The sequence below is a fragment of the Pithys albifrons genome, chromosome 1 (genome assembly GCF_047495875.1).
Source record: "Pithys albifrons albifrons isolate INPA30051 chromosome 1, PitAlb_v1, whole genome shotgun sequence".
NCBI classification, from domain to species: Eukaryota; Metazoa; Chordata; class Aves; order Passeriformes; family Thamnophilidae; genus Pithys; species Pithys albifrons.
This window is the reverse complement of record NC_092458.1, coordinates 11,888,883-11,907,517: the sequence shown is the minus strand read 5'-3', so window position 1 is coordinate 11,907,517 and position 18,635 is coordinate 11,888,883. Positions and strand designations below refer to the sequence as shown.

At 40.5% G+C, this 18,635-nt stretch overlaps 1 protein-coding gene across 5 annotated transcripts in view; it reads right to left on the bottom strand.

Annotated features, from left to right (window-relative positions):
* ARHGAP6 (Rho GTPase activating protein 6) overlaps positions 1-18,635 on the bottom strand; it is a 310,649-nt gene that overhangs the window by 82,401 nt on the left and 209,613 nt on the right. Inside the window, exon 1 of one of the 5 annotated variants that reach the window (XM_071562646.1) lies at positions 11,510-11,629. The exons of the other annotated variants lie outside the window; for them this stretch is intronic. The gene's annotated coding sequence lies outside the window, so the exon portion shown is untranslated. Of the gene's footprint in view, positions 1-11,509; positions 11,630-18,635 lie in introns of those variants that run through there. 5 annotated transcript variants of the gene reach the window in all.

Genomic DNA, 18,635 nt, shown 5'->3' with positions numbered 1-18,635 from the left:
TTCATGGCCTTTTATTAAGTTGGAGTGTTTTCCAGTGGGTTAAGAGCTACCTCACCTTGCCAGTTCTGCTGTGATAGTGAATATTCCTGACTGTTCTTGTTTGTATGACACTATGTTCTGAAGATTTTTATGAAGTCTTCTAAGTGCTTGTGGAGACAGACCCCACTGTCCCCAAAGGAGGTTGTAGAGCCCCAGAGAAGTTGGCTTTGGTCACAGGGTTGATTGCAGTGGTCACAGAGATGCCAGCCCTGACTGGAGAGCAAGCATAGCTTCACGTACATCAATGACAGATGTTTGTATTTTATAAATATCAAAAAGTATGTGACTCTCAAGACTGTCCCTACAATTAGAGGGACACACCATGGTGCCCGTCCCGCTCAGACAGTGCTGATGGAGAAGCTGCAGGGTCTTACCTATGCTTCCATATGATCACCCACCTGGATTTCTTTGCTGGGAGGATGTTGGTGTGTGGCCAAACCATGCCCAGAACCCACATGAAGGAGTCAAGATGTGACCTTGGACTGCTAGCACAGCTGCAACCTCCAGAAGCTACACACACACGGGGAAAGACACAAATCTCCACAGTCAAGGAGCTTGTATGCAGCTGAACAAAAGACAACGCATCAACAGCAAAGCAATTACTCTCTGCCTTAGCACTGTAAACTTGTAGCTAAGAAAAGACACTATGTGCTGTCTTATGAACATGATGAAGGACAAAATGAATGCATTTGTGAAGTGTTTTTCCAGTCAAAGAGTGCATATATGGTTAGCTACTTTAGCTCTGCCACCTTGCTAAGCTTCAGCAGCCCTGTGATGCTCCCGGTACCATGGCTGATAAATACTGACACAGTCGACCAAGAGGTTCTCTCCCTCAGGCTGAAGAGCTGTGTTGTCATATGATTTCAGTTTAGGATGGGGAAAACCACAACCCATAACCAAAAGCTAAAATGTATATTTGCAAACCACACGTAGCTGGACTAGTGCATTGGCAGTGACCCAGCTGGCAGGGAACAGCCTTAATCCACACTATTAAACCATCTTCCCCTGCAGAGCAACCACATCCAAATGATCCATCAAAAACAACTGCCGGCCTATGGTAACTACACACTGACAGCACAGATGATCAAATCCCAGCACCAGAGGATTCCCTCTGGCATGGTTCACATGGCTGTTAGACATAGCCCAGGAAACCAGAGCAGGAGGCAGAAAGGCAGCACCTGCAGTCATGGCACTGAGGTATCCCTAAGAAAATTACTCATGCTCTGCAACATACCCTAAGCAAGAGAAGACATAAAGCTGTTCTGTCAAGAGAAAAGCCAGGAGGGAGAGAAGCATATCCTTGGTTTACTTCTGTTTTCATGGTTGTGCTAGACCAGTGCAGCCTATTGCCTCCCCTTCAAGATGCAAATGAAAAAAGAGATGTTGGTCTGTGACTGAACAGGTCAATTCTTCAAACTTGCACAAAAAAGGTAATGCTACATTTTATGGTTTATTCTTCCTGCCCAAGCTATGTGAAATATTTATGTAAGAGTTAACTTGTGTGTATACTCTGCAGTTTTAACAACAAAAAATAATCAACATTTATCATTAACATCAGTATTATACAGTAATTAACATTTTTACCCATATTAGGATCGTCTTTCCAAGGTACTCTCAGTCCTACTGACAGGGTCACACTACTCTTAAAAGCAGCCTCAGCTAGATTAAGGTCCAATGACAGAAGATTTAATGCACAGCCTGTCAAATTGATTTATACATTTGTTATCATCTGATGCTGCTTTCCTACAGAGCAGACACTGGGATAGCTGCTCTGATACTATATAGGAAATTGTACACTCCAGTTAACAAAGACAGTTGAAGCTACTGGTATTATTTAGACAGTAGTTAAGTACTTCTTTTACCTACTGGCCAACCCACACCACACTCAGTGGGACATTACATCCAAGCAGTTACGCACAAGATGACGTGTCCTGTTTGATGACAGCCAAACCAGTAAATCTCTGAAAATACAAAGGGCATTTTTCCTTTGGCCACCCTGTTGTATTTGACTTGCAACAAATTCGTCTGTTGTCAGTCCTTAGCTCTGCAAGAGTATGGTAACAGTGCTGTCTTCTTTGGACATTTTAAACCAGATTTGTCAGCTCAGTATATATATTTTTTTCTATCTTCACTCCTGCACAATTCTTCTGATTCCAGAACAAAAACAAAACAAAACAAACCATGAAGGACTTGTTCTGACACAATGAGTTCCCTGATGGTTGCAGTTTCCCAGTTCCTAAGAGGAGACCCCACTGTCTCCAAGCCCCACTCTCCTATTCTCCTGGGACAAGAAAACAGGTTGACATTTTTCTCAGCTTTGGAAAGGCAAATGAAAGAGGGCGACCTATGATCTACCAGATTTATTTTCCTACTTTGAGCAGCCTAAGCTGCTGCAGCCTATTTAATCTTTTCCTTTTAGTCCAGAGAAAATGATCTTTCCAAAGGAAAGGAGCTATTCCCCCACTCTTTGGCAGAACTGCAGGTGATCCCATTACTCCTTAAGAAGCCATAGCAGAAGAGATATTCTCCCCTCCATAATAAAACACTAAGAGGCTCTGTGTAAACTGAGTAGAGCAGGAAGTTCAGCCAGCATAAGGATTTTCTTTAGAGTTTAGTTGTGTCAGCAAAAGAGGTACTTGTCATTTTCCTGTCAGTTAATGCTGAGCATTTTCCACTCCATTTTACTTCAGCTAACGACTATCCAACCAAACTACTGTTCATCTCTTTCTCCTCCTACTTAAGGCAGAATATTAACATTAGCTTCTAATTAAGGAATGCTCACAGAACATGGAAATTTTATACCACAGAAAATATTTGGGTTGATTTCCACTGCTACTGCATTTTATTTTTCATAGTATGAAAAAACAATTGTAGCCTACTGTGCCTTACTCAGCATTTCTGCAATGTTCTTCCTTACTGAGACTCTAATAAGGTTAATGGTAATAAAATTGAAAACATCACATAAAAATCAGTGAACCTAACTTCTATCATCACGACAACTCTGAATCCTTTTCACCTGAAACTTAACACCAGGACAGAAGAAGCACCACATGTGCTTGAGAAGCCAGGAGCTCTATACATCAAAATTGAAATTTTAATCATACAGTTTTGTTTTCTGAAATTATTTCTGAATATTATCAAACCACACAGGCTTATTTTTATGACCTGCTATAGCACTACTAACACAAAACATGAACTAAATTGGTTTATTGCAAGAAAAGGAAAATACTTCTCTTCAACTCCCAACTGTGATGATGTGAATGATGGAAGACCTCAGAGCCTTATTTGTAAAGGCATGAAGTCATTCAGTGCTGGGAAATCAAAAGCCTTCCAGAATGCAATGCAAATGAAGGAATTCACCCATCTACTTGCCTCCTCCTCTTCACTGGGGTGAGAAAGAACATTCCCTGTAGGAAGATCTGGGTGCTCACTCTCTAGGTAAGGTATAGGTGACAGTTCTGTGATTGCTTAAAAACATATGGAAAACTATGAGCAAATAAATACTAATAATCCTACTCCAATACTGAATCTCAAAGCTGTGAAATCTTTTCACTGATAAACTATTAATTCTATGAGAATAGGACAAATTCCTGCAGTGGAAATATCAGCTCCTCCCACATTCTTAACTGTTCATGGCAGCATGTTGAAGGCATGACCTCCTTAACTCTGATGCCCTCTTGTGAAGAGAGGTTAATTCATCTACTACTTCGAGCAAAAAAATGCACCACACCATTATAATAATACATGATACGAGAATTTGGCACAAAATTCTGTTCTGTGAACAAAGTTACATTAAGATAGATAAAACAGCCAGGAAAAGGGAAAAAAATTGTAACTCTAGCAAGGGAGTGGTCTTTAGGCAGCTCTTAAATAAATATTTCTATCGATTTTTTAAAGTCTTCTGTGAGGTTTCTCCAAGAAAAAAAACAAGTCCAAGTCCCAAAAAATCATGAGAGCAAAAACTCAACATAGCAAGAAGTCATCATGCGTAGCGCTCAAATATTTTTGCAGATTCTCCAGTTGCTAAAGCTTATTGTTGTTTTTCTAAGGCTATGACTGCTCCCACATTCCTCTCTCAGGATCTGCTAAAGCTGTGCTGTTGGCAAGTATTGCTACATTACTTTTAAATGACATTTAGTCCTTTTGCTCTTGGTACTTATGAACTGGGCTTCAAAATTAAAGGGAACTGCCCTCAGAGATTGCAGAAACAATGGAGACCAAAACCAAAAAAAGTTCAAACATTTGCATTCTGTCTTAAGATAAATTCCAAACTCCAAAAGAATTTTATCACCAGCTTGTTGTTCCCACTAAACACTTGGTAATAAATGAACCAACTTTCCAAACTGACTGTAGAAGATCTATCCTTGATATCTACAGATTGTTTATTTTAATTTGGATGCTAATGCATGAGCATTGTTTGTTTTTTGATACAATTATAACCAAAGCAGTATTTTTCCCCTCTTGTTACAGACACAAACATTTGAGAAAGACAGAGGGATGAATCTCAACCACTGCCTCCTAGGTGCAATATTTGCTCCACCAGTGGGTAATACAGCCCATTGTTCCTAACACAGCAATTCAGTTTTGTTAAGCTTGACAGCAAATACCCTTCTTACTTCATGATGCAACATCACTATACATATACAAAACTAAAAAGTGAAAATTCCAAATGAAAGAATAAAGCTGGTTGGTATACTAAATGGTCTGACTAGGATTAATTTTAGCAGACCTCTTGGGAATGCCTTGCCTGATCCATGAGACTGTGCCATTGTCTGGGGAAGGCAGAAGCCTTGGTGCTGAGAGCTGTTCTCATGCAGGGCAGGACCCCTTCAGATCACGAACCCACCTAAACCCACCTAAACCCCTCCAGTTCCTCCAGTGGACAGGGAGGCAAAGAGCCTCAAGCACAGCACCACACAGATGTGCCCAGCATGCATAGGGGAGTGTTAACAAAGAGACACCCACCTCAGCCTTAGAGGAAGCACATGGCATTTGACAGCTCTGTGCCAATACTGCTTTCAGATGACTATCCTACTTCCATGAACAGCAAAGGGAAAAGATTAGGACAGCAAATGAAAACTTCCTCTCCTGACACCTGGAATACTATTTGGTGTGCCATGGTGGGATGTTACAGAATTGGCAGCCACTTCAGGCCAAAGGGAAGGATTCTTTTCCAAACTCCTTCAATCTTAATTATCTTTCCATAGGAATGAAGTAGAGATAGGAACACAATTTTGACTGATAATGCTTCATGTAAAAATAAACTCCTAACGACTTCAGACAAAAAGCAAATTTACCAGTCAGCAAAACACTCAAGTACGTGCTTAGTTTAAGAAGTTTTGCCATCTGTTGTGTGCAACTTTTCTCCTGGATTACAGATGTGGGCTGGGTTTTCTATGGTCGAACTTGAGCTATTAAGCAAATCGTCTCACCCATGCTGGCATCCTTTGACCTAAAGAGGTGCTCAATATTTCTGTTGACTACAGTGAGGAACAAGAGAATTCCCTTACATGTTTAACTGGTGGATGAGAAAGCTCATGCTTGAAAAATCCTACTCTTAGTGGCTTACCAGTAACTCAATGAGACATCCATCACTGCTACATTCATTACATGAAGTCAAAGACTGCATGTGAGACCCAAGCCAAGAGCTATGTTACTTCTTAGAAATTTTACCTCCTAACACCAAGTTAAATAAAATACATCTTATAGTTTTCTAGTTACCACCATCCAACACAATCTTGTTTAATCATCTTCAGCTACAAGGTAAAATATTTCCATCCTTCTGACACACTCATTCACTTTAAAACACGTGGCAGCAGGAAGACAGTGATTCATTATTCAGTTACATCAGTGTCAACCTGCTCCCAGTGATGTAAAACCAGACCACTGCAAAGGGAAGACAACTCACTGGATCTACAGACAGAAAAGATACATTTCAAAACAAGTTCAGAAGATGAAAACATACAACAAAAAGGAATATCTTCAAGCGTCTGTCCTGGTTTATCAGTCCAGAATGTTGTTTTAAACATGGAAGCTCACGCAGTAAATGAAATCCTGGGTTCGCTATATTGTACGATAAAGGAATTTGCCTTAAAATGAAGACATTCATGCAGTTGTATTTGGGCAACTCCACAATTATAGAAGCCCATTATATTCTTTAAATGAAGGGTAAAAAAATAGAAAACACAAAATCTTGTCCAGTTTCAGGGAACTTGTTTTTTGGCCTGTACGTAATCAGAAAGTTCAAAAGCGTTGAGCATTTGGAAAAGGTTATCTGCGTCAGAGAAAACTTGATCATTATATTAGGAAAGAGAATTGCAGATTTTGGAAACTATGATATCTGCTTTTTCCTGCTTTAGTGTTTGAGCTAGTACAAAAATATTTCCCATTCCTCTAAGACCAGATGGCTTTAAGTTTTAACCTTGTGGACTGCAGTGGTGAAGTTGGAACAGAACTAGAAACACAGAGGTTTTCATTCTCATGAAATGGTAATGGTTTAAAAATTTAGTTTCAGCCCATGAGGTCCATAACAAAACTTACAAAATGAGTTACAGCAGGAGACTCTGCATTGGGGAAAAAGACAGAAGACAGTTTATCAGAATGTCTCTGTCTGCCTTTTCACCTAACAGACTCAGGACTCCTCAAATTTTATGACACTGGGTCAGTGTCTCCACATAGGCAACTCTAGACCAGAAAATTCAGGGTTTCCAGAATCATCTGAAAAGACATTCTAGTAGACCCTATGGTCTGCATCAAAGATTTGCATCTGTGAATTACCAGAAATTAATCAAACTTCGGAAGCTTTGTCACAAAGTTTGAGCCTTTTTCTCAGGAATTATTTTACTCAAATCGTTCTGTCTTCTTATACTGTGGTTCAGCACTCAAAGGATACTGAAATTTTTTCTAGAAAATTATGCCATCATAGGTATTACAACTGACTCAGAGCGTAACAGCACAATCAACACAATGCTTGGCTTTGCCATCTGTCCTCAGGCAAGAAAATATGCTAAGCTAAAATACCTATGGATTATCATTGACTCCTTTTCTTCACTGGATGAAGGAATACCTTTTCTTTGGAGAGTAGTAACACCTTTGCAATGGTAGCAGAGCCTGATGAGACCTTAGGCAACACAATTCAATTTTCTACTACGTTTGTCTGTATATGCCAAATCTCCATCACAGACAAACTGGCATTGACACCAACTGCCTATGGATATGTGTACAGAGGCACATTATTGCTGCACTACGGCTTGCATTTGTTATACGGAAACCCAAATGCCAAGCATTTAAAAGTGCTGTGTCAAAGTCCCTGAAAAATGAAGCACCCAAGTACCCTCATGGGGATGTAAGTTAGGAGAAAGCAATACAAACTTCCTTCTTGCATGTTTCATAGCTGGAACTCAAACACAAGGGTAGACAATTTATGAGGCCATACTACATACAGACATTCAGTGCCTTGCCATCCTCACAGTAAAAGATTTCCTCCTAATGTCTAACCTAAACATACTCACTTTTCAGTTAAAGCCATTATCCCTTGTCCTGTCACTACACAATTACACTTCTATTATATTATCCTCCCACTTGAGGAAGCGGATATATTAATAAAAGAACAAGATCCCCATTTTTGAGAATAGTGTTCTTTTGCAGTTTGAAAAGATGCAGACAATGAAATCACAGGAATGAAAAAATGTGGTCCAAGAGCTTCTATTATAAAGTCCGAACAGCCTAACAGGGGCCATCCTCAAGAGTCCCTATGTGCCACCACAGTATACATGATGAATAACAGCAAGAACATAATAGAATGGGTGTCTTTCTCCACCTGTGCGTTCATCCAATGACTATGATTCAGTGGGAGCTGGTTATATTGCCAACCACCATCCACCGATGCAGAGCCTACCACCTCTTCAACACAGACTATGACATTCCAGCATCAGCTGATGCAAGTCCTGATGCTGGATCATTTCACCAGCAGCACAGCACCAGCCAAGCCTGCCAACACCAACTCCATCTGCCCAACAGCAAACTGGTGAACAACCAAGCCTGCACAAGCAGGCTCAGCATCCTGTAAATCCCAGCCAACCTACACAGCTACAACAGCAGAGGAATCTCCACCTGCCCACATATCCCATGAGCCCACCATCCCTGAACATACCTCTGGAGCCACAGCAGTTCCCTGACAAGGAAAACAGATAGTAAGAAAAATGCTTCTCCCTCATCCCTTCCTCCCCTCAGCCAGAAACTGTGTTAGTTAAATCATTATGTCTGTGCATTCATACTCTTGTCAGGTTGGGATTGACTTATATCAGTTTAGCATCTCTCAGAGTGGAGCAAAAGAACAAATTTTAAACAAATCTGTAATTAAGGCCGATGTCTGATTGGAGTCATCTCTCTTATGCAGAGCTATCATACTAAGACAGCCTGAAGTCCGTCCTGTCAAAGTTCATGAAGTTACATGGAATTTCAGAGGAAGAAATGTGTATTAACAAAGTGCACAATGCTGTACAAAGGGAAGACTACACTTTGCAGGACCTTGCATCCTAGGAAAATATAAACATACTAACATTGTGGCCTTTATAAAAAACAGTTAATAACATGTACTTTTATGTTTAAAAGAAAACAAGCATGCAATACACATTGATTCAGAAGGCATGAGGATTTTAAAAGCTTCTAACAGTGCAATAAGCTTTAGCTTATTTTTAGCTTGCTGCTTTTCTCCCCATTTTATACTTTAAGTTCACTAATGCTTTTACTCATGAAAAAGCTGCAAATCTCATTCCTTCAGTATCTTTGAACTTCTTATCACCACTGCAAAAGAGACAAAACACAAACCTTAGCAGCACTGCACGAGAACTCTTTCTAAGGCTGAGCATTTTTTACCTTCTCCTTCAGGATTTAAGACCAGAAAATCAGGGAAAAAAAGCTAAAGCATTTAAAGCATTTTCACTTGCTTTCAAAAAATCAATCCATCTCCTGTAGTCAGCAGTGCATATCTCCATTAACCCTCCTCCTCAGTGAGCACGAAATACAAAAGTCTGTAACTAGCAGAGAATAAAAATACTTTCATAAAAACAAAACAAAAATGACCAAAGAAAAACTTCCCATCAATTCTTTTGTTGAACTTGAGATTTAAAAGATGAACTTAAGGTGTTAAACTTGGTACTCAAAACAGCACAGTGATTGAACAGAATAAAAACACTATCCTGAAAAATAATCACACTGTGGTTTGAAAAGCTATGATATACCAAATTATAAATACTATCTGATAACTTTAATCTGAAAAAAGTACTTCAAATAGACATACTTAATCCACACCATGAACTCTAACTGTAGTTGAACTTGAGATAGTGGAAACATGACACTGTTGCAAAGTACCCTGCACTTTCTAGTAAAAACATAGAAAATTACATATCCATGGACTGTTCCTAGTTTACTTTTGAAAATTACCTGAGAATGCAAGGCCAGATCTTAGTCCTTCCCTTATTAATGAGAAAATAAAGAATATTCTATTTTGTTCTGAGAGAACTGAACAAAAAATATTTTATTAAAATCAGGGCCTTCACTAGCTCCATGTCACAAAAGAGTCTAAACAATTTACAGTTCTGCAAATAGGCACACTCATAAGGAAGTTATTAACTATACTATCCTTAAATTAAATTTGTCAGGCTTATACCATAGAAGTTAGCACTATTAAAGGCACAGTGCCAGTTCACAGGCTATATCAGCATCTTCAACAGGCATACCTAAGAGAAAAGCAGGAGAGAGTTATTTGCAATGACTGCAGTGAGGATTATCATGGAGCTGGCATGCTGCTGGGGGAGGATTTACACCCTTAAACTTGTCAGAATACACCTTCCCAAAGAGCCATGAAAACAAAGAAAGAGGTTTCAATTTTTTTAGTTAAAAAAGATCTCCTTGGGCTGACCTGTGGAAGCCTCAACCTGTCAGCCTCCTTCGACAGCAGGAATGCTGCTGGAGCTCCCTCGGAGAAAGGCAGCAGAGCTCGCGATAGGAAAGCAATGATTCAGCCATCAGCAGTGGGCACTGGCTGCTAAGAAATCCCCAAAATGTGTTCCAACATCGAGTGCAGTCTGAGCCTCGGAGAGGTACACCCCAGGCACATGGATACCCAGCTCTGCTGCTGGTCAGGGTTGTACTCACTGGGAACTCACACCTCCAGATGTGCACTGAGACTTGCAGAGACGGTACTTCTTGTCCCTTAAACATCTCTATGCTTTCGTTTTGCTTTATCCAACGGAGACAAAGCCACCCAGAAGTGAAGAGGGTTCACCTGAACTTTTTGCCTGCTTGTCAAACTTGCTACAGAGGTGCTGCCAGCAGCAGCATCAACATGAGCTGCCCACACTGCCTGGCTTTAGGTTCGGGCATCAGACTCTGGCCCTCTTCAGCATCATGGACCAAACCATTCTTCCAGGCATAATCTTTTCTGTTTTCATCTCCTTTTAGCATGCTAAAGGTTAGCTTTTATTAGCTTAAATCATCAGGACAGCATCTCCTGAGGCCAACAGAAAGTCAGAATTTTACTGTCAAATCCACTCTTCATCCAAAATAGTCTATATTTTATAATGCACAGCCAATAAAGAAATGTAATTTTATTCTTGTTTCTTTTTTTTTGTTTGTTTTAAAAAAACAAAGAAATTTTATTTACTATTAAATTTAATAGGAACCACCTAGAAGGACAAGAGGAAAAAAAGCTTTAGCTGACTCCAAATCAGCTTATTATTTGCTTTTCTAACCAAAGCAAAACTCAGCCTCTACATTATGCTGCCCATACACTAAGATTTTTCTTTTAAGTATTGGCAATGTGCCTCTGCATGGATGCTTGCTCTAGGAAAGTGTAAATGATATTGCACATTCAAAAAAACCTGTATGGCAAGTGTTGTTGTTTAAAGAGTTCTATACATTACACTGGATGTTTTGGAGAGCCTCCCTATTAGATAAACCTCAGTGTCCACTCCCTATTAGATAAACCCTCAGTGTCCACTTCACCCTTAGGATGCTACATCAGCTCATCGCAAAGTCCTACAGACAAGAAATACAGACGACTGGAAAGGAGCTGCTCCAGCACTGGGCGTTATGCACTTCAATTCCTCTCTAACTCCACCATGCAGGATTGCCCCACCACATAAGACAACATGAACAGAAGAGTTTAAACCTCAGTTTGCCTCCCTTGAACTGTAGCTGGCTCTGAATCTCAAAAACAGCTTACAGGAATGAATGTTTACACACCAAACACAGTTTACAAGAAATAAAATGCAGCAGTGACTGGGGAAGAAAAATCACCTTTCCACAAGACAATTCTCAGTAAAAAATTAAAGAAGTCAAAAATGGAAGAAGACAATTGAAATTAAAAAAAAAAAGAAAGAAGAGAACAGCGTTGGTGAGGTGGAATGGGAACAATAAGCAGTGCTGGACAGACAAAACTCTGAATATTGATTAAAAAGTTACTTACCTTTCAACACAAGTAGAAGCAAGAACACTGAATTCAAGTGGAAAATATTCACCTTCCTTTGTTCCTAAAGCTAATTTGTAAAACAAGACCAGACTAATTGCCTTCATTTGTTTCAGAGAACCAAAGTGAGATTTTTAGAGAAATGAGAATCAGGAAGTGGCATCAGAAAGAGGAAGATAAAAAAACTAGTTCATTTGAATGAGACTAGAAAAAAAATGAGGCTACAGCCCTCTGCACGTAGGCCAGGAGATCTAAAGGGCAACCAAAACCTTGCACATCAGCCTTTTGAGGGACCCTTACATCTTCTTAGCTGTTGGATTACCATGAGCAGACTTTCAAGGTCACAGCCACAGTCCACTGGGAAGCACATTGGCACATTAACCATTTGCAAACACAAGAAATCCGTATCTTAGAATCCATGCTTCTGAAAACCTGTCACCTAGGACAGAGATCTTACATGGGCAAGTCAGCTCTCAGTTAGATGCCCATTTACTACCACCTTGAATGACTTATAGCTGTCATTTATCATTTCAGAAAGGCCCATTTTTTTCATTACCCTGACAAAAGACATGAAGTGACAAGAGAATAATAAGACAAACAATCATTGTCCTTCACAATACTCCACTGCTATAAAAATGAAGCCCACTATTCTGGCATCACTTGTTCCAGAATTCCTCCCCCATGTATTTACCACTTTTAAATTTTAACAGCAGCATTACCCAGTTCACTAGCTCCTGTCTGACAGAGAATTATTCCCTCATTTCCTCACATATAAATAAGGAAAAACAAATGATAAGCTCAATTTACCATCAAGCAACATACCCACTAGCTTCGTATTCCTTCCTCAGAAAGAAAGTTGCACCTCTGGAATTTAGTTCTACTCCCTGACTTTTACCTTTGCTATACAGACGTTTATAGAAGAAAGGATACAGGCACATCATATTTGCACGGAGCACACAACTTTAGGAAAATCACCTGCATCTTGCTGAGCTCCTTTTTCATCCTACAGACACTGGTGGGGAAAAGGCAACCTCTATAAATACACAGCATATTTGGCATAGGTAACTGCTGGAAATCAAGGCAGAGATAAGCAATGCCTGAAAAATCCTTATTGAGCCACAGCCAACTGGCTTTTGCAAGCCAATAAACTGGGGAAAAAAATCCAGTAAGAGACAGAAGGGGACAGAGTGGGAAAGAAAACCAAGAGGGAAAAGAATGACAACAAAAGGATTAGTGAAAACCTCCAGCAGATTGCAGGGAACATCACATTACCAACCTGCAATCTGAGAGAAGATGGAGGAGTTTCCTAAGATACAGATTCAAGTTGGGCTAGGAGTGTGAGACATACTGAATATCCCACTAGAAACAAGTGGGAAAAGTAAATGAAACTTTGAGGAGAGCAAAGGGACAGTGGTGCAAAGCAAAGAATAAAACAGAGAAGGAGAACTTACAAAACAAAGATGAAAATCAATGTGAGATCACATGAAATTAATTGAAATCCATCTAGAAAGCAAAACAGTTATTTCCCCTAAGGGATTAATATCTCTGTTTCTCTTGATACAAGTTCACATGCAAAGACTATTTATTATTGTTGCCTAAAAATTCCAGCAAAGTAAAGTAAAAGTATTCTCAAGTCCAAAGCATGCATGGGAAATTTCTCTTTTTGACAGCTAAAATCAACCAAAATGGTAGTTTCAAATACCGTCATAATGATGAAAAAGAATAGCATGATGTGTCTCAGGTATTTTTTTCATGACTTCTATTCTACCATCAAAGCCATGTAAAATGACTGAAAAACAAGTTATGATTTTTTTGGGCCCCATAGGGATTCACAGCAACTCAGAGCTGATTGTGGAATGCAGCCACCCTGGGAGGCTTCGATCTCTTCACCAAGCAGGAGAGAAGGGACCCCATCAGATACCAATTCTCCATAGATAACATTAACAGCATTAAAATCAATTAGAAAATTATATCCTTAGAGAAGTATTGTGCCATTAACTTGAGTCTGCATGTCACTGTATGCTAAAGCGTGGAAAATTTCCACAGAACTTGAAATCTAGTGTTTATAGTCCATTTAGATCCCTGTAAAGTGCCTAAGTCCTTGAATAATAAAGAGAGGGGAAAGATTCTGAAGGCCTCTAAGGCCTCCCTGCAGCTTAGAAAGACAGTAGTCCAGAATTAGAGCAAACACCGAGGAGCCCAACTGGAACTTATTGCTTTGAAAAAGGCAATTAATAGACCTTGACTGCAAGGTCAGCCACCCTCTTGGTTCCTCCCATCATGTAGGTTCCCCTCTCAAACCTTCCCAAACATGCGGGAAGCCCAGAAGACAGCACTCGTCCATGTATGTGCAATACCTCTCTGAAGAGAACCACTGGTAAGATTAGGAAAATGGAGATTGCTAGACACAGGGTCTTCTTTCATGTGACTTGGTCCTTCATGTCTGTGCAATGAGTGTTATTTTAGGTCCAAGTGAGCTCCTCCTTAAGTTAATGGTTACACAAATACCATGATCAAAAAGCATGCCTGCTGTTATTAACAGACCATATTTTCTTTCACATCTAGTTATACAAAGCATGAAGTTAGATCAAGTTAAAAATGGCACCAGGGAAAACAATTTCAACAGTAGTGGCTAAATGGAGGGGGCAGAAGAGATCAGAAATATGAAGAGCAAGGTTGAGGAAGAACCGAGAAATTCACACCTGTAGGTGGAGTTCCTCTGGACCTCGTGAATGTAAAGGGCTGTGGATCAAGCTGCCCTTGATAATATTTTGCAGAGACATGTAAGGTACTTATTTCTTTCCCAAGCGGCCCAGGATGCACCCCAGCCACTTAAATAGTGTCTTCCTTTATCTTCTTACACAGATGCTCTGGCAAGGTAAAACTAGTGGCACCCAAGCATTCATAAAATGAGAGAGGAGCATTCCAGAGAAGAAATGGAGCAGGAAGAAGTTAGTTCATATTACAACTCACAAACAGAGGAAGACAGGTAAATTAATATCCTCACTCCTCTTCAGCACAGGACAAGATGTGGCTAATAAGACTCCCACTGAGCTATCAAATTTTTCCTCTTTGGAACTGGAACAAATATGTTCTGTGCCTCACTGAGCTTCCCTAGTAAAGACAAACCTCTCTCATCAGAATACGGATAAATTATCTCAGTAACATTTCTGGCTTGGTGTAAAATGCTAATCTATAATGATAAGAGAAATGTACTACATATCACTGTCATCTTCAAAGCACCATGGAAATAATAATTACCTGATCAATGAACACTGCACTGGGGAGGGCTAACATGGGATTTATGTGTCTGTAGGTACACAGCTGCTAACGTTCATAGCCAGTGTTGAATTTATGTGCCTGATTTCACCTTCCAAGAAAGGTTGCTCCCTTAAGGCATGTCATCTGTCTGCCTGCAAGGGAAGGGTGAGAACCAGGAAGCAGCGATTGACTCAGTGCCAGACCTCGCCTGACAGTGGAAAAAGCAGCTTCAGAAAAGCCTGGAAAGGTCCCAAAGCCTCTACGCTTCCCAAGCCAAGTGAAAAGAGGGAGAGAGGACTTCACAACTTAGGCAGGATAATGCCGGAGGTGGCTGACATTTCAAACAATAGCATACTAAATTGGAAAAGTAAACCTTGGGACACAAAGCAGGTCTGAGGCAACTCTGTGACAGTCATGCTAAAATTTTATTTTGCTCTACAGCATCTTGCAAGCACCCAGAGGAAGAGTGGAGATTGGCAGGAGAGCACCCAAGTGTTCCCCTCTCAAGCCATACATCATCCCATGTGTTCAGGCTGTTAGAAACAAAGAAATCCATTACCCATGGCATCACCTCAGCCAGTGTGCCAGATTTATTATCATTTTGATAATCTGATAATCTGTTTGGTAAGATCTTGAAAGGTAACAAATTAAGGCAATGCAGCACTGTCTCTCTATGGATAAACATCTCCTGTCATATCCCTGTGAGCACATCTACAGCCTGAGGTGGATGATCAATGAGCGGCCAGTCTTAAAACATGCTAGGATCATATTAATATGCCTCTAGACTGACAACATGCACTTTCTTTGTAATCCCATTAACTGAGAGCTTTTCAGTTTATCCTTCCCCAACCTGCCATAGTCACCTACTCTTTCCAACCACAGCTTGCCTACCATTTCTGAGGTCAAATCTGAGCAGACAGGCCATTCCACTGCCAAGCAGCTGTTTCATAACAGCAAGGTAAGTGCACAGCATTATCTAGCTGTAAAACCTTATTTGGTGAAAGCTCCTGCACATTTAACTACCAGAAAAAAAACCCTCTAGCTTTTGTTTTTAATTGATTTCCTATATAACATGCCTATTAGCAGAGATTAGCAAGCAACAAATAGTAAAGTTTAATTTAATCTAAAGATATGCTAAACAAGTTAGGTGGGATGACTACCACCATGAAGGACATGCTGCTACTCTTCAAAAAAGAAAACAATGACAACTACACAGAACTAGGCATCTTGGTACAACCATATTTCCCAAATTGCTTTCATTTCCAGGCTGAGATGCTCTGCGTTGTACGTTCTGGGAAGAGAAGGCCAGTCTTTGATCATCATATGTCACAGCTTGCTTTCCTCCAGCCCAGGATGACAGCTGCTTGACAAGGGAACCTACACGCTCAACAGTGCAACTCTCCTGCTTCAAAAAGGGGGCAGGCTTTGACCCAGTCACACGAGAAGAGAAATCTCATTGCAAGTAGTTAAGGCTTTTCCATGCCCACTTTTGCTTCTGCAGAAAGAGCACTGTCCTAGGAGCATGGAAGCCGCTACACTCTGTTGCAGCCTGGTTCAATTTTCACCTCTGAAGAAGTTACCACCCAAACCAATCATGAGCTCAAAATACTACCATAAATTAATAGTTATTTTGGAAAAAAAAATAGTATTTTGACAATGTGTCATAATTTGGCTTTGCTAACACAGATGTTCGCAGCAAACATCTGGAATGGATGAAAAAAAGGCTACTATTTTTCTGTCACTTGTGTTATGAGTTTGCACTTTTAAATATAGGTGGTGGAAGCTGGGTTTGTTCATCAGTGAGCTTTAAAACTACAGTTGTTGATGCTCCTCTGCTTATTTTGATCTATTTGGCTTTGATAATAGAATTCCCAATGAATGAATGTCAACACCAGCTTCTCCTAATAGAGGTTTTACATATTCATAAATAGATGGATAGCTAGGTAACCACTCAGGCTGCACACACAGTGGCAAGAGCTATGGAAATTCTTTCAGTCTGAGTCTTCATGTGTGCACAGTTCAGAAACCTCACCACCACTGCGCAGGCAATGTGACAGTGATAAACTCACTCCTTGGCCACGACACATGGGAAACAGCAGAAATACAAAAGAGGATGAAAGGCTTGTCAAACCTGAGAATGTAAACTAGCAAGGCTGTAAGAAGTGACAGCCCCTACACAAGTGCTGCTGTTACACAGATGTTAAACACACCTCCTTGTAAAAATGCATGTAACTGTCAATATTCCTAGCAATGTAGATTATATAAATACTTAGGAACAAAGGCCAGGCTTCACTGAAAACTCTCCAAGTATCTTTGGGTAAAGAAATACTGCAGCCCTTTGTGCTGCAAGGTTGGACTTGCATTTAACACTCACAGATAACATAAATCAAAGAGAGCTTCTTCCTTCAAAGAGCTGAGTGCCTGTCTTAGAAAACCACCAGAACTTCTTTCCTTCTTTCTTTTTTGCAGTCTCACATGACCAAAAGTTATCATATGCAGACATTAGGCAACAAAAATAACACTTCATGACTCTATATACTGGACCACAGCCTGAGTAACAAAACCTACTGCAACTGGTCCAAAACAGAGCTGGAACTGTCGAAAGTATCACTCTCACACAATGACCACAGCTGATTGAACAAATTCAAACCCAACTCCTCTTAGCAGAGCATCAATTATTTGATAACAAAAGTCAACATATCTCAGTCACCCCTTATCTGCAGCTAACTCTAACTACACTCTTACTTAAGGTTACAGCTTTCTCACTGACTTGCCAGGTTTCACACGCTACACAAGAGGTTTCTCCAGAGTTTCCAGCAATACAGCACCATGCTCTGGTATCCCACACAGAATTCCCATGTACCAGGCACCCCCTGGACATCTCTGCCAGGAGCTCCCACGTAGGAGGGAGGCCATAGTGCAACCCCGACGTTGCCAAGGGGGTGTTTCTTTACAGCATGAGATCAAGGAATGCTCAAGGGAGTCCTCGGAAAATACACATCCTCCTTGCAACAGCCTCACAGTGTGACCTCTTTGTCAGCCACAAGATAAAGAGCCCACTGCAAGAAACTCTGCTTCTTAGGCAAGGGAACCGGTTAGGAAGGGGTTGTATTCCACAGTGTCTGCCTGGGAGAAGTCCTGCCCATGGTGTGCAGAACATTCCCTCCGAGTGTCCCTGAGTCTTCCCAGCCTGGCAGCATTTGCACTGACACCTTGAGCATCATCTCCCCAGCTGCTGAGTCCACCCCTCCCTCTGCTGCTGCGGAGGATTTAGCATCTTTCTTTGATGTTAGGCTCAGAACTGGGCAGGGTAGCCTGCACAGAGCCAGCCAGGAGAGATCTCTTCTAGTTCAGGCTCTTAGTTCACTGCTAGGAAGCTGGGTCCTACAGATTGCACAATCTCCCTGGTTTTGCTCTTGTTTGGTTTGTTTTAACAATCTTTTTACCTCTCAATTTCAATCTGTGCCTTTAAGGACGCACTAGAACCAAACTACAGCACAGAAACCCAACCACACCTGAGATTTCTATGAATCTCCACAGGAACCACATGACCTTGTTAACTGATTAAAATGAGTGGAACCTAAATCAGATTTTCCTTTTACCTTATAAAATGCAGTGGTGCCTCAGGTGAGATTGTGCATCTACCTTAGAGAAAGACAAAGGCATTGGAAAAAAATAAAATCCTATCATAACAATGTGAATCTGAGACAGGCCAGTTTTTCTTTCAAAGACACAGAATTTTGCTTGCTAAATTTAACGTTTGTGGACAATTTTGGATATGGAGCCTCCTATTATTAACAGCTGAACACCTGTTTTCATTAAAGAACCACAGAGAAACATTTGCTGGAAAACATGGAACTATACT